The sequence below is a fragment of the Sciurus vulgaris genome (assembly GCF_902686455.1).
Source record: "Sciurus vulgaris genome assembly, chromosome: X".
NCBI classification, from domain to species: Eukaryota; Metazoa; Chordata; class Mammalia; order Rodentia; family Sciuridae; genus Sciurus; species Sciurus vulgaris.
In genome coordinates, this window is record NC_136471.1 from 26,293,557 (window position 1) to 26,309,144 (window position 15,588).

Sequence of the window (15,588 nt, forward strand, 5' to 3'; positions counted from 1 at the left end):
ATTTCCTATGGGTTATTTGAGCCTCATTTTTTAGATTCTATCTTCATATTTTATAGTATTTTTATGTATCAGTTTGTATAGTTTCTTGATGATTAGTTTAGGTATTATTACATAGACACATAATTTATCATATCATATTGTTGTCAATGTTTTATACAATAAATTAAGTGTATGACTCTTACTTTCAATAAGGTCCCTTTACCTTCCCTACTTTTAAATATCATCTTCAATATTCCCTGTACCTACATGTAGAACCATATCCGATTGTGTTATAATTTTTATGTATACCTTCAAGTATGACTTGAAACTCATGAAAATTAAGAAGGTTTCTTATGTTAATCACTTTCTTACCCATTTGGTTATTCTCTTTTCTTTCCTGAGATGAGAAGTCTTCTTTAACGATCACTTTTCTACTTGTGAAAGTTCCTTTAGCCACCCTTCAAGGTTGTTTTCCAACAATGGGTTCCTTTGTTTTCCTTTACGTGAGGATGTCTTTATTTACCTTCATTCCTGAAGTATTTGATATATAAAGAATTTATGGTTGATGCATGCATCTTTTCTTTCAGCACTTCCTTCTGATCTCTGTTGTTTCAGATAAGAAATTTACTCTTATTCAGTTTGGCTTTCCCCTATAGTTGTTATGCCATTTTTCTGTGTTTGTTTTGGATGGTTTCTTGGTGTTAGTTTACAGAATTTTATTTATCACATGTGCTGGTGTGGATTTATTTGAGATTGTGCTACTTGTGTAGCACACTATTTCTTGAGGAACAGAAATAATTGTGCTTCCTCTGTCCTTGCTCAGTCTTGTTGGTGTAGGGTAGGAATGGAAGTTCCACTCCACACTGAGCCATACTGACACTAGTGAAGAAGATGAGGTGAAACATAGTGGTAATTAGCTCTTTCTCAAATCCTCTCATTAAATCTCATTGATGAGGTGTTGGTAGAGGCTTAACTTACCATTGAAACACATCGACATTATCCCTACCAGATAATCAGTGTATACTTCCAGCTTTGCCTCAGAGACAATGCAAGATCAGCTGCACACTTGACCCCAGTGAAATAGTGTGTGGCAAAGTAAGATGGGGAAGATCTTCTGGTTTATTTTTCTGGAGAAGGGCATGTATTGCCAAAAAAAGGTTTTGCATTGTTAGGCCTCCCTATTTCAGACCTTTTGCCATGGTACAAAAGACTTCTTAGAGATGTTACCATTTGTACCCGTTGAGATTTCTGGGTTGGAGAATTCTTCAGTCTTCTGTCCAGGATATATAAGACACAATAAGAAAATCCAGGGAACTCTGATCCTGTCTTTGTTTGAACTCTGAGGTCCCAAGTCCATTTATCTTTTTTTCCCCATTTTTCATAGATTTAATTTACTTGTTAGTTAGGCTGTGTCCAGGAGATTTTAAATTTTAAAAGAGGACATGAAAGCAATTAGGGCTATTTTATGCTGATCAGAGCTGGAAGTCTCCCTTATTAAATCTCCATAATACTTTGCAGAGTCATGTCCACCTCTATGAACATAAGGACATGGCATTGTGACCTAGGGAAGGGAACTAAGTGTGTAAAGGGTGGCCATTATGCGATCTGTAATACCTCATCCCCCAGAACACAGATGCCATCTCCTTGATCTTGTGTGTCCTGAGTAATAGATATTCTCTTCTCCTGTGAAATCTGAAAGGAAGATACAACACACAACTTTATTTTTCAAAGCCAATTGTGTTGGAGTCCAAACTGCACACAACTGGCTGGTAGACTCTCTAGGGTTGATAACTTTTAAGGGTTCTTCTCTATGGGACCTTATTAGACTTTCGAGGCTTTCTTGGTCCTAGGAAAAAAGGAGATAGATATCTTTCTTAGTTTTTGTTTGCTATTGATTCTCCTATTGATCATTCTACTATAGGATAACATCACAGTGATTAACACTGATCCTTGCGAGTTTGTTTAGCTGCTGCTCTTGAAGAACTTTGAGGTGGCCCTTTCAATCAGAATTACCACTGTTCATAGATGGAAACAATCCCTCACAGCTGCTCTTAGTGTTTCTGCTCCTGGCAAGCAACTTTTACAGATATTCCATTCCTATATTCTATTATTTGTGATGCTGCAAGGAAGTATGGCTTATGAAAACTATATCACTAGCACAATATTTACTCATTTCTCCAAAATACAAGGACATCAAATATGGATTCATACTACTTGGGTTCACTTAATAATTCATTGTCTTTGGACAAAAATCATAAATTTTCCAAACTGCAATTTCCTCACACAAAATGTGGATCATATTAATAGTGGATTAAACAAGATAATATTTGAAGCAGTTCTATAACAATATTTGTTATTATAATAAGGCAGTAAAATTATAATAATAAAGTATACTAAGCTGTACATTTCTAATATGCTGAGGGTACAATTTCCCTGCCTAGGGCACTTTTTGCTTTAGGCTCTATTTGTCAAGATTTTCACAGTATTTGCCTGAAAAGTTTCCATTTTCAGGGTAACCCTGAAGTACACTGCAGATGTTGATCCCCTACCTTCAACACATCCTACCTCCACATGGATGAGATCATAGATCAGTGTTTCTCAAAGAATGGTCCAAGTCACCTGCATTAAATTTTTAGGGTTAGAGTCAAGGCATACCCATATTTATTAAGCTGTCCCTGTGATTTTAATGTCCTACTAAAGTTCATGATCCTGTTCTCTACACTAGCTGTGTCTTTTCCATGTCTATTTATACCACATCCACCTGTGAAAACAAAAGGTAACTCCTCCCCCAAGAAAGTTTCCTAATTTCTTGTTCACCATCACTAGCCTTTTCTACCACTTCTGTTGCCAAGGGATGAAAGATATAGAGAAGAATCATATCTGTGGTGCAGAAAAGTGTTGGGGAGAATGGGATATGCAGTTGCTGAAATGGAGTGGTGGGAAGGACCTATGGCTTGCACTTGGAAATTGTGTATGTGAGTGAAATTACAAAAACAACTGGGAAAGGAGAAAAAAAAAAAAAAAAAAAAAAAACAACCAAAGATTCAGGGATGGTTCGGGGAAAGAAAGCAGCTCCTACATTCTTCCCTGATTGGTCAGAAAAGTAAATTCATCCTCACATGCACTTGTTCAGCAAACTGGTTTTTGAGGAGGAAGATTGGGGCATGTGCAGTTGATATCAGCCACCAGCTTCTCTGTGCTATGTACCAATCAGTGTGTAATTAAAATCTTTGTGTCTGAGTGTACTAGGTATGGTCCTGCTACTGGATTGGCTACTCTGAGGCAACAATGTGAGGTCCACTCTGACTTCCAAGAGTGAAAATTTGTGTTCTAAATCTCTATGGTCTCATCATTCTATACCCATGGTTGCCTCCTTCTGCAAAGTAATTTCTAACTTTCTGTGCATGTGGAAATACAGTTCCTGCCCCAAGGCCTAGTGGAGAGGGTGATCTGCCCAGCTGCCTGCAATGGTGGTGTTTAACTGATCATCCCACCAATTGAAAGAAACGTGCCCACCCCCTGCACAGTTTCACTTCACCTCCTCAGGATTGGAAGAAAGTAAACACCTCCCCCATCAGCACAGGTTCTGAAGCTGTGACCAACCAAGGGATTATGAACATCATAGGCAGAACACAAGGGGAAAGGATCTGCATTTGGAAAGCACTCCTCAGAGAATTCTAGTGCAGGAGCTCAGATGCCTTAATTTGAGGAGGGGGCGGGGAATATTTGGTTAAAATTGTTTAAGATACCACACCTGAAGGGTTGAGGAAGAAGGGACTTACAGAAAAGAAGGAGCAGGAAGGGGGGGGTGCCCCTGCTTCTTGGAAACACCCCTATTTGCTACCAATTTCAATGTCTAATGTCAGTTCAAGATTCTCACAGGATTACACCAAATGCATATTTGCTTCTTCCCACAGATCATGGTCAAGGTTCCTTCTAATCCTGTACTTGACTATATTTTAGGTTTCAAATTTTATTCAAGTACAAATAAAATAGGTGATGAAACGTCATGTGTTCTGTAGTGGGGGTTCTGGAGCAACACCCTCCAGAAATCTACCCACCTCCTCTGCTCCTCACCCTCTTACTTCTCCTCCTGTGACCTCCACCTGCAAGCCCAGCAAGTGCTATTCTATACTTTCCCTCCTCTTTCCCTCCCCCACCCTTCACTCCCCTGACCTTAGCCTCTCAAGCCCTTCCTCTCTTCACTCAGACTTTGCTGCTGCTTCCCAGACGACTACCACACTTTCCCCACCTCGCCCAGGTCCAGGCCACCAGTGCCAACCTCTCCACCATGCTGCACTGGTGTTCTGCTCCCTCCAGCCAAGAGTTCCTTGCATGGCCTCAACGCCATTCTCTTTTTTGCTGCTGAAAACCACGATTCAGTTCCTGGTGGTCGCTGCGGTCTCCTGGTCCTTGAAACCCTAAGCTCCCAGCTGAAACAGAGACACCTCCACATAAGTCTCCGATGCCATGCCAGCCGCCTCTATGCCCTACGAGAGTACCACTCGCAGTCGCCTCATCCCGTCTGGAGTCGCCTGTCCGCCGGCCACCATGGTCCAGCAGCGGACAGATAGCAAGAAGCGGGAAGCACCTGCACTCGAGGTTGGTGTAGGAAGCTTTTCCTCTCAGGACTTGCTGACAGCAGGGCACAGAGAGGGGCCACTGCAGCCCAACAAGCAGAAGCGGCCAGTCACTCTTAACTCACTGGTGAATTATTACTTGAGGGGTCGCACGGGAGGGGCGCCTGGCTCCTGGGCTTCGAAGGCAAGCTGCACAGCTACACAGTGCAGAGGCTGCCTGAGCTGCTGATAGAGCGCTTGCTGTCCCTGGGCACCCTCGACAAGGTTTTTGCTTCTCGGTGGCTGAACTCCAGGCAGGTGGTGTGTGGCACCAATTTTAACGAACTCTTTGTGGTGGATGTGCAGTTGGGCCAGATCACATTCATATCCCTGACGAGGGACAGGCTGCCTGTCCTGACCCAGGATCAGCAGACCTGTGGTATCCATGCCATTGAACTAAATCCCTCCAAGATCCTTTTGGCTACAGGGGTGAAAATCTCAACAGCCTGGCAGTGTACCAGCTGCCCAACTTGGATCCCCTGTGCCTGGGCTACCACCATGGTCACAAAGACTGAATCTTCTCCATCACCTGGTTGAGTGATACTGTGCCTGTGAGTGGCTCCTGCAACAACACATGGCCCTGTGGCATGTGGAACCTGACACAAATGGCATCCTTGCCCAGCAAAACAACAGGAGGTTCCCTGCATATGCCCACATCTGTCCAAGGGACATAGAGGCCATCTCCAGGGCCAGCAGCAACTCTGATAACCACAAAGTGTGGGCCCTGACCTTCAGCAACAAGAACCAGGAGCTGGGAGCAGTGTCCCTGGATGACTACTTCCACCTGTGCAAAGCGCAGAGCACCCTATCCAGGCTGCTGTCTATCAGGCTGCCTTACTGCCGAGAGAACATGTGCCTGACCTACTGCGATGAATTGTCCCTGTACTCAGTGGGCTCTCAATCTCATGTATCCTTCTTGGATCTGCTCCAAGGTCACCAGAACATTCGGCCCTTGTGTTCCCAAAATGGCAGCACAGGTGTTTGCTCCCTGAGCTTCTACCAGCACATAGTCACTGTGGGCACAGGCCATGGCTCCCTGCTCTTCTATGACATTCATGCCCAGAATTTCCTGGAAGAAAGGTCCTCAGCCAGCTCGGACTCCTTTCTGGGACCCACAGGGAGGAAGCTCAAACTCACCTGTGGCAGAGGTTGGCTCAGCCACGATGAACTCTGGGTGAATTACTTTGGTGGTGTGGAGGAGTTCCCCAATGCACTCTACACTCACTGCTACAACTGGCCTGAGATGAAGCTCTTTGTGGCTGGGGGACCTCTCCCTTAGGCTCTCCATGGGCACCATGCAGGCTTCTGGAGTTAAGGCCTCATTTGCAAAGTGTGCAAATTTACATCTCATTTCAGGATAACTTTCCTTCTTCATGTTGCAGTTCTTTAGTTCTTTCTTTTGTCTTACAGGTGTAACTGGCCCAACTTCACTTATGAGGAGAGGGAGAGGGAGAGGTATAGGGTTTCTTTTTCTCTACATTCTCTTTAGAATTTGTTATTTTTTCCTTTTTGACTATACCCATTCTACGTAGGATGAAATGGAATCTCAAGATTGTTTTTTAACTTACAATTCCTTGATGGCTAAAGATATTGAAGGTATCTTCAATGGCTAGAGATATTGATTTTGAGAGGAAGAAGCAAGGAGGCAGAGGATAGAGAGAAGGCAGAGGGAGAAGGAATCAAAACTTTAAAGCCAGGTGCTGGGGTGCACATCTGTAATCTCAGTGGCTTGGGAGGCTGAGGCAGGAGGATCACAACTTCAAAGCCAGCCTCAGCAACTTCATGAGACCCTAAGCAAATTAGTGAGACTCTATGTCTAAATAAAAATAAAAGGGCTGGAGATTTGGATCAGTGGCTAAGTGCCCCTGGATTCAATCCCTCTTACCAAACCAAAAATAAAATAAAATGAAACAAAAGTTGACCTTTAAAACTTTTCTGCATATTCCTTACATGATCTTCTCAACTTTTCATAAAAAAATTTTTGTCTAATCCTTAGATAACATTCTGTATTTGAGTGATTCACATATTCTGTCTGCATTAAGGAGATCCAATGGTGCTCTCACAATTATGCTTCTTTTCTTTTTTCTTCTCGTATTACCAGTATTAAAACAGTATTGTTTTTAGTTATTTTTCATTGCGTTTATATGGTATACTAAGAATATTTTCTAATAAACAGGGATTTTACATTTGTTCTGGAGAGTTAGCTGTATTTTTATAGCATTGTTCCAGTTTGGAAAATGTATTCCAAGTTCTAGATAACCTACTTTTGGAAAATGTTCATTTGCCAAATGCAGTCATTGTATAGTTTATGTTGTAGGTAGGTGCATTTTTTTTTTTAGTGGTGCTGGGGCTCAAATTCACAGCCTCATATATGCTCGGCAAGCACCTACATCCCCAACCCTAAAATATTTTTTTAAGTTTATTCTCATAGCAAAAAGTTGTCATTGGATCTTGTGTTTGTTTCAAAATCCCAATTGGTTAGGACACTTTAGGAATTCAAGTATTCTGCTTATTTGAATGCTAAAGTTTAGTATGAAAATTGAATCAATGTTTTCTCTTCTTAGCCTTATTTAAGTTTATATGATCTGTCCTTACATAGATAAAAGAATGTGTATTTTTCCACATCTTTCCTTAACACCATCAAGACTTGTGAATATATTAGAATGGTATGGTTTGAGGAGCTTGCATAAAATTTCAGTGCCATCATTCAAAGCAGAGATTCTGAATGTAAATGTAGAATGTATGGCAGGTTGGGCAGAATGTATAAGGATCCAAGTTATGGACTGAATATTTTTGCCATTGTTATTGTTAATATCAAATTTTATATTTGGGCATAATTGAAATTTCCTAATTTTGTTTACAATTTACAAGAAAAAAAAATGCAAAGAAGAAAAATGAGCCTATCCAGTTTATTCTGAAAAAATTTCCCAATTTGTAAAGTATGAATTGATATTTTATTTTGTGATTTTCAAAGATACATACCTGAAGTGTAGAATAAAGATGTTGGCATAAAAAGCAGTGGTGTTGGGGCTGGGTTGTGGCTCAGTGGTAGAGCACTTGCCTAGCATGTGTGAGGCACTGGATTTGATTCTCAGCACCGCATACAAATAAATAAATAAAGGCTTATTGATAACTAAAAAAATATTCTTAAAATAGTGAGGTTATGATTTTCAATTTAATAATATATAATTATAAATTAAAATTTCAAGAAAAGCTGGCAATTAAATAGGTTATGTTGAAGAAAAGAACTACGAAGTTCAGAAAAATACAAAAATGTGCTGCTGTGAAATCATGTTGAATTTCTCCACATGTGAGAACATTGGAAGTGAGAAAGGAGATTCACCCTTCCTCAAAACTGGTCTAGTTGTGCTGACCTTGAATTGGTATTGTGTCATGTCTCCTTTTCCTTAAATATTTTGGAATTCATGCTGCTTTTGTATCCATATGCTACATGCAGTTCAGTAGCAATCTTGAATAGAAAGAGAATAGAAATATAAAAAAACACCTTTTATTTATAGAGATTCTTTTAACAGATTCATGTCATTTTTGCTATAAAGCAGTAAAATGTATTTGAGTATATACTTATGCCTCAAACTCAGTTGTAAATGTCTTGACAACAGGGACTGTAACTGGCATCATACATTCCCTCATATCTCCACTAATGACTAGCAAAACAAAAGTAATCAGTTATTACTTAATAAATGTTTTTGCCTCTAGAGTCTAAAGGTCAAGGTTTTAATAAATAGATATTTATTCTTGAATAATATAGAATTTTTCTCAAAATTTGCCCTAATTCCTTTTCATCTCGGGCCACGGTGCTTTATTCAATCATAAACTAAACTCATATGTGAAACCTAAAGATAAAATAAAATATATAAATTTTACATAGCACTAGAAATCAGACTTTTAACATGCAAATAGTTAGATTTGAAGATTTCCTTAAAATATTTTGTTTTTCAGAAACTTATTTGAAAGACCTCATTTTCTAGATCATTTTTTAACCTAAATTATATATTGGCTAAAAATCTCCTCAAGTTTTACCCAAGAACTAACCAAAGTATTTGCTGTCTTTTTTTTTTATAGGTAGTAGGGAATTTTTGTACAGTAATTTAGTAATTGTTGTGGGACACTGAGAGAATGTTTTCAAAGGAAATAACACTTTCTCTTTGGGGAGAGATTTTAAAGATGTAAAGGGTATATCTCTAGTCTTAGGTTGGTACTGAATGAACAAAATCACTGACTTGCTGTAAATTATCTTATATTTGGGGGTATATAGTTGATGCTGAATCTCATGGTTTGACTTTTTAATAACTAAATAGCCTAACTATGAGTGTATTTATGTTTTGTAGATGTCTAGTTTTTTTTCCAAATATTTTCTGGTTTGGGGACTAAATGCTCTATAGAAGTATATTGAAGTGTGTAAACTGTGAGTGTGAAGTATTTTTTTTTAAATATACCATGGCAGCACTCCAGGAAGTCAATAAATGCAATTCACTTAAAATTCACAAGGGAATACAAATCTGTATTTACAATTTACCTGCCTAAAAAACATAGTTACTTATAAACATGCATAAAATTGTTAGTTCTGTTTGTGTCTACCTATTCATATATTCTTTCCCCAAGCATACTTCTGAGTCAAAAGTATGTTTTCTTCCCCTCTACTCTTTGGAAGGACTTTATTTCTAGGTTTTTAAAAAAGTGGGGAGAAGAATTTTCAGCCAAAAATAACCACTGAAATAAATTTAGGAGACTCCTTTGGCAAAAATTCATCTGTTATATATACTTTTTCATCAATAATAAACAAAACAGTTCTTCAGAGGTTGATTTCTATCTGCCTGTACTCAAGTTGAGTAAATTGTCAATTTTTTATTAATTGTTAATTCAGAGTGATTTTTAGGAAGAAATTCACAAAGTCCTTCTGAATGTTTTACTGGTAACTTCTTAATCTCAACAAGTACTAGGTAACCCAGCTACATTAAACATGTCACTGTGTGAGCTGCTCAAGGATGCAGTTCAGTGAAAACATGTACTGATATGAAAGAATGACTGGCTAGGCCACAGGTATTTGCTTCTAAGGGATGTTATTTTACAACCTGTTGAAAATGACTGTCTAACAGTATTTCCCATCACAACCTGCTGTAAGCCCAGAGACACATAGCACTGGACTTTGGCATCAGTGAAAGGGAAATGTGTTTGCAGGAGGTTGCCATGAAATAGTCTGATCCTTAGGAAGCAGGTTTCTTTAAACTGATAGGTTTAATTTTAAACAGACATTGCTCTTTATTTCATATACCCTTTCTCAGTTTTTCTTCTATTAAACTCTCTGTGACTTCCCATTGAGAATTAAGTTGTTAACTTCTTCATACATAGAGGATCTTCTTTCTTATTTTTATTATAGTTTCTATCAGATTCTAGTAAAATGAAGTATATGGGTATTTAATTCTCCTTTTCCATTTGAATGTGAACTGTATCATTCTAACATCTAGGCAGTAGTTGCCATATATGGTACTGTGAGAGGCAGGAAAATGACTAAAACATCAATTCCTTGGAAAATATTATTTTATCAGATTATTTTTCCAAAATATTAGAGAATATGATAAGGAGTACGTTGACAAATGAATAAAATCCTAACAAAGGACCCATCCATGATAGTGATCATGGTAACACATAGCATAGAATAATGTGAAGATAGCAGAAACTTAAAAAAATTATTGGTACATAATAATTATACAGAATAGTGGAATTCAATGTAGCATATTTGCTCAGGTACATAACATAATTTTATCAATTTTATTTTCCAGGACCTTCCTTTGCCAAATTTCCTTTCTTCTACTGTCCTTCCTTCAGGTTTCCTACAATCCATTTTTTTTTTCCTTTTTTTTTTTTCTCTCTAGCTTCTGCATGCAGCCCTTGACTTTCTGAGTCTGGCTTATTTCATTTAATATGACTCTTTCTGGTTCCATCTATTTTCTTAGAAATGACAGTTTCATTTGCCCTTATGGACCAATAAAACTTCATTGTATAAACACAAACATTGATTAATCAAATGTTTCTCCCAGGGATAATATTGCATCTGGGGTACCAAGATGAAATGGAAAGAATATTATTTTAGAATCAGAAACACCTTGATTTGAAGTCTTTATCTTATTTGCTTATTGAATCATTGTGGTTGTGTTACTTAGTTTCTCTAAACCTGACCTTACGTTACCAATTTTTCCCTCTTCAATATCTAGCATACCACCTCATGTATAGTCATTGCATTGGTATGAATTCTCTTCCTATCTACATCCTTACCAATTCTATGAGGGGTGTATATATTTTTTGCTTGATTATTACAAAAGAAGTTTATGTGCATTGTGGAAAGTTGAACATATAAATAAAAATACACATTTTCCTAGCATACTATAGTAATGCAACCACATCAATGTTTATAGCAGCTCAATTCACAACAGCTAGATTGTGCCTGGTGTGATTATAAAGGACTCCCAAAAGAGGCAATGCTTGGGCTAAGTCTAAAATAAGAGTGGAAAAGGAGAACCAATACTGACTGAAAATACATTGTGAGTATCTGGAATGCATAGGCACATATAAATTCAGGGTATGGCCTTGTGAAATTTGAAGTGTCTGCAGTATTTCCAGATGGAAATGTCTGTTGGTAGTTAGAAAATAGACCTGGTGTTCATAAGAAAAGAAAGGGCTGGAAATACAGGTGTTAGAGTCATCACTATAGAGATGGTATTTGGGAAAGTTGGGAGAGGTGTGCACTATCACAGAAGCTGGTTTTGATTCTTATTCCAAAATTTACATATCTTTAATAGGTCTACGTTTTGACCTACACTTGAGTTACTATATTCCTGGCATATAGTAGGTAATTAATGACTCTGGTGAATAGACAAATGGAATATTTGTTTAGTGAATATTAAACACTACTTAGTGACCACCCCCAAAGCAGTATTTCATCTTTTCATTTGTTAATGATCAACATTTACATTTCCCTAATGCAGTCACATTAACCAAGGAAGATAATGAAATTCTGTCAAATGTTACTGTTCTTTAAATGAATAAAGAAATCTGTATTTTGTTTAGATGTGTTTTTTCATCCTTTATAGAATATAGGTCATTCTACAGTTGGGAAAAGAGAAAGCTAAATATTGATGATAACTTTCTTATAAACGACTTCTTGTTTTTCCATTTTGGAGGTGCAGTTCACTGAAGCAAACACATTGATGATGTCAATGAGAGTAATGGTGCTATTTTCACCCTTTCTAATGCTATTATTGTGCCATTCTCTGTTTCAACCTAAGGCATTAATGTTTCATGTTGATTAAATTTTAACATCTAAATTGCCCTTTTATGTTACACACAAATGATAAACTTGAATGTTCCAGTCAGAGGGCAGCAACTTCAGTTTCTTCTAGGCTTCTAGTAAATTCATCAAATAACATTCCCCTACACCTCAGAAATGACTCATTTTTGTTTTTCTTTCTTTACTTAGATAGAAAAATAGAGTTGAGTGTGTATGTGTTTTGTTTTTAATTACATCTTATATGACTAAAACTGATTCCATTTTGCACAATAGACGCATTTCTTGACATTAGTATATAAAGCACATTTTGAAAATGGAATTATATACCCTCCATTGACTTGCATTATAATTTTATAAGTGTCATCTTTATACAGATTAGTTTCAAATTGACAGTTATTTGTACTATGTTGCCATTGCCTTCACTTATATGTGCTTTCGTCTTCAAATAAAAATTAAGTGATGTGATGGAATCCCTTGTTTCAAAGTATGTTAATGGATACTTTCAGAATGTGATAAATTGAACTTTAATTCATATCAAAAATAGGATTCCTAAGTTGGGCATGGTGGTGCACACCTGTAAACCCAGTGGCTTGGGAAGCTGAGGCAGAAGGATCTCAAGTTCAAAGCCAGCCTCAGCAAAAGTGAGGCACTAAGCAACTCAGTGGGATCCTGTCACTAAATAAAATACAAAATAGGGCTGGGGATGTGGCTCAGTGGTTGAGTTCCCCTGAGTTCAATACCCAGTATTAAAAAAAAAAATTCTAAAAAGAACAAATAAAATAAAAACAGAATTTCTTAAAATAGGACATCCTGTAATTTGATTCCCTCTTTATGTATTTGTCACAAGCTATAGTGAATTCCCAAGTACTCTCCTATGTCATGTAGAATGAAGTTCTCTATTTTTTTCTTCTGGTTTTTTTTTTTTTTTTTTTTTTTTTTTTTTAATAAAGACTGCACTAAGCAAAAGCATTTGACATATGACATATGGATACTCCCAGGGAAGGATAAATGATCCTTTTTTTTTCCTCATTATTTTATCTTTACAGAGCAAAGTAATTAAATTAGTTTGTTAAAAGACTATGGGCAGGGGCGATCCAAGATGGCGGACTAGAGGGTGACTGCATCTCCAGTTGCTCCAGAACCCAGGATTCAAGAAGGGGAGGCATTGAGAGACTCGGACTAAAATAGAGCCTCAGGGTAAGTGTCCCCCACACAGTGAAGCTCGGTCCGGGCGGCAGACCTGGATTCGGCAGCTTATTAGAGTAGGGCAGGGCAGCTAGAGTCTTCCCCAGGCAGACCTGCGCCTCTGGCTGTGGGCTCCTCCCATAGGGCCAGATTCTCCAGCATCTCGGAACAGGCCCCCCAGTGAGAGCCTTTCTGCACAGAACCAAGCTTCAAGTCCCTGAGGCAGCTACCCGCAGGTTGCTTCAGGGACCAGGACAGGGCAGCCAGGGACTTCCCCAAGCAGTCCGGCCCCCTCCGGCAGGAAGCACCATTCCAGGATAGCTTCTTGGAGCAGACTGCCCAGTGAGAGCCTTTCCACACAGAGCCAGCCACAAGTCCCCAAGCCAGCAGAGATCTCCAGCCCGCAAGCAGTCTCTGGGACCAGGGCAAGGCAGCCAGAGGCCTCTCCAGGCGGACCTACCCCTCCCTGTTCCCCTGGCCACAGGCTTTTTCCACGGGGCGATCCAAGATGGCAGACTAGAGGGTGACTGCATCTCCAGTCACTCCAGAACCCAGGATTCAAGAAGGGGAGGCATTGAGAGACTCGGACTGAAATAGAGCCACGGGGTGAGTCTCCCCCACCAGGTGAAGCTCTGCCTGGGTGGCAGGCCCGGATTTGGGTGGCTTATTAGAGTAGGGCAAGGCAGGAAGAGTCTTCCCCAAGCAGCCAGCGGTGGGCTTCTCCCACAGGGCCAGATTCTCCAGCATCTCAGAGCAGGTCCCCCAGTGAGAGCCTTTCTGCACAGAACCAAGCTTCAAATCCTTGAGGCAGCGTGGAGAGTTCCTGCCCGCAGGTTGCTTCAGGGACAAGGACAGGGCAGCCAGGGACTTCCCCAAGCAGCCCTTCTCCCTCTGGCGGGAAGGTGGGAAACGCCTTTCCAGGCTAGTTTCTGGGAGCAGGCTCCACAGTGAGAACCTTTCCACACAGAGCCAGCTCCAACTCCTGGAACCAGTAGCGGGCTAGGGGCAGCTTTCCTTGGAAGCACTGCATTATCAAGTTACTCCAAGACTTCAGGCTACTGAAGGCAGGAAGGTGATACACTGGAAATCTAGAGGGACACTATAAGGCAATAGAAGAATTCTGCAATATCACAAAGTCCCACTGACATCTGACCAATATGAGAAAACAAGGGAAGAAAATGTCCCACACAAACCTAGATACTATATCAATAAAACCGAATGACAGCACAGCAGAAGAAATGTCAGAAAGGGAGTTCAGAATATACATAATTAAAACAATCAGGGAAGCAAATGAGGAGATGAAAGAGCAAATGCAGGCATTGAAGGAGGAGATGAAAGAGCAAATGCAGGCATTAAATGATCACACCAATCAACAGTTAAAGGAGCAAATACGGGAAGCAAGAGATCATTTCAATAAAGAGTTAGAGATACTGAAAAAAAAAAAACCAAACAGAAATCCTTGAAATGAAGGAAACAATAAACCAAGTTAAAAACTTCATAGAAAGCATAACCAATTGGATAGAACACCTGGAAGACAGAACCTCAGATATTGAAGACAAAATATTTAATCTTGAAAACAAAGTTGACCAAACAGAGAAGATGGTAAGAAATCATGAACAGAATCTACAAGAATTATGGGATATCATGAAAAGGCCAAATTTAAGAATTATTGGGATTGAGGAAGGCTTAGAGAAACAAAACAAAGGAATGAAGAATCTATTCAATGAAATAATATTAGAAAATTTCCCAAATCTGAAGAATGAAATGGAAAACCAAGTACAAGAGACTTATAAGACTCCAAATATACAAAATTACAACAGACCCACATCAAGGCACAATATTATGAAGATACCTAACATACAAAATAAAGACAGAATTTTAAAGGCCGCGAGAGAAAAGAATCAAATTACATTGAGGGGGAAACCAATAAGAATATCAGCAGATTTTTCAATTCAGATCCTAAAAGCTAGAAGGCCCTGGAACAACATTTACCAAGCCCTGAAAGAAAACGGATGCTAACCAAGAATCTTATACCCAGCAAAACTTACTTTCAGATTTGACGATGAAATAAGATCCTTCCATGAAAAACAAAAGCTAAAGTAATTTTAAAAAAAAGAGCCAGCATTACAGAACATTCTCAGCAAAATATCCCATGAGGAAGAGATGAAAAGAAACGATGCAAATCAGCAATGGGAGGAACTAGCCTAAAGCAATAGCCAAATAAAGGAGAAACCAAATCATGTCAAATAACAAAAATGAGTCAAATGACTGGGAATACCAATCATATCACAATAATAACAATGAATGTTAATGGCCTGAGCTCATCAATCAAAAGACATAGACTGGCAGATTGGATTAAAAAGAAAAATCCAACAATATGCTGCCTGCCAGAGACTCATCTCATAGAAAGAGATACCCACAGACTAAAGGTGAAAGGATGGGAAAAAAATATCATGCACACGGACACATAAAAAAGCTTGAGTATCCATCCTCATTTCA

General features: G+C 39.0%; 1 pseudogene across 1 annotated transcript; it reads left to right on the forward strand.

The window, feature by feature from the left end:
• Positions 1 to 4,530: 4,530 nt before the first annotated feature.
• Positions 4,531 to 5,913, forward strand: LOC306650575 (DDB1- and CUL4-associated factor 12-like protein 2; annotated as a pseudogene). Its single transcript has one exon. The product of its transcript is annotated as a DDB1- and CUL4-associated factor 12-like protein 2 (transcript).
• Positions 5,914 to 15,588: the final 9,675 nt, after the last annotated feature.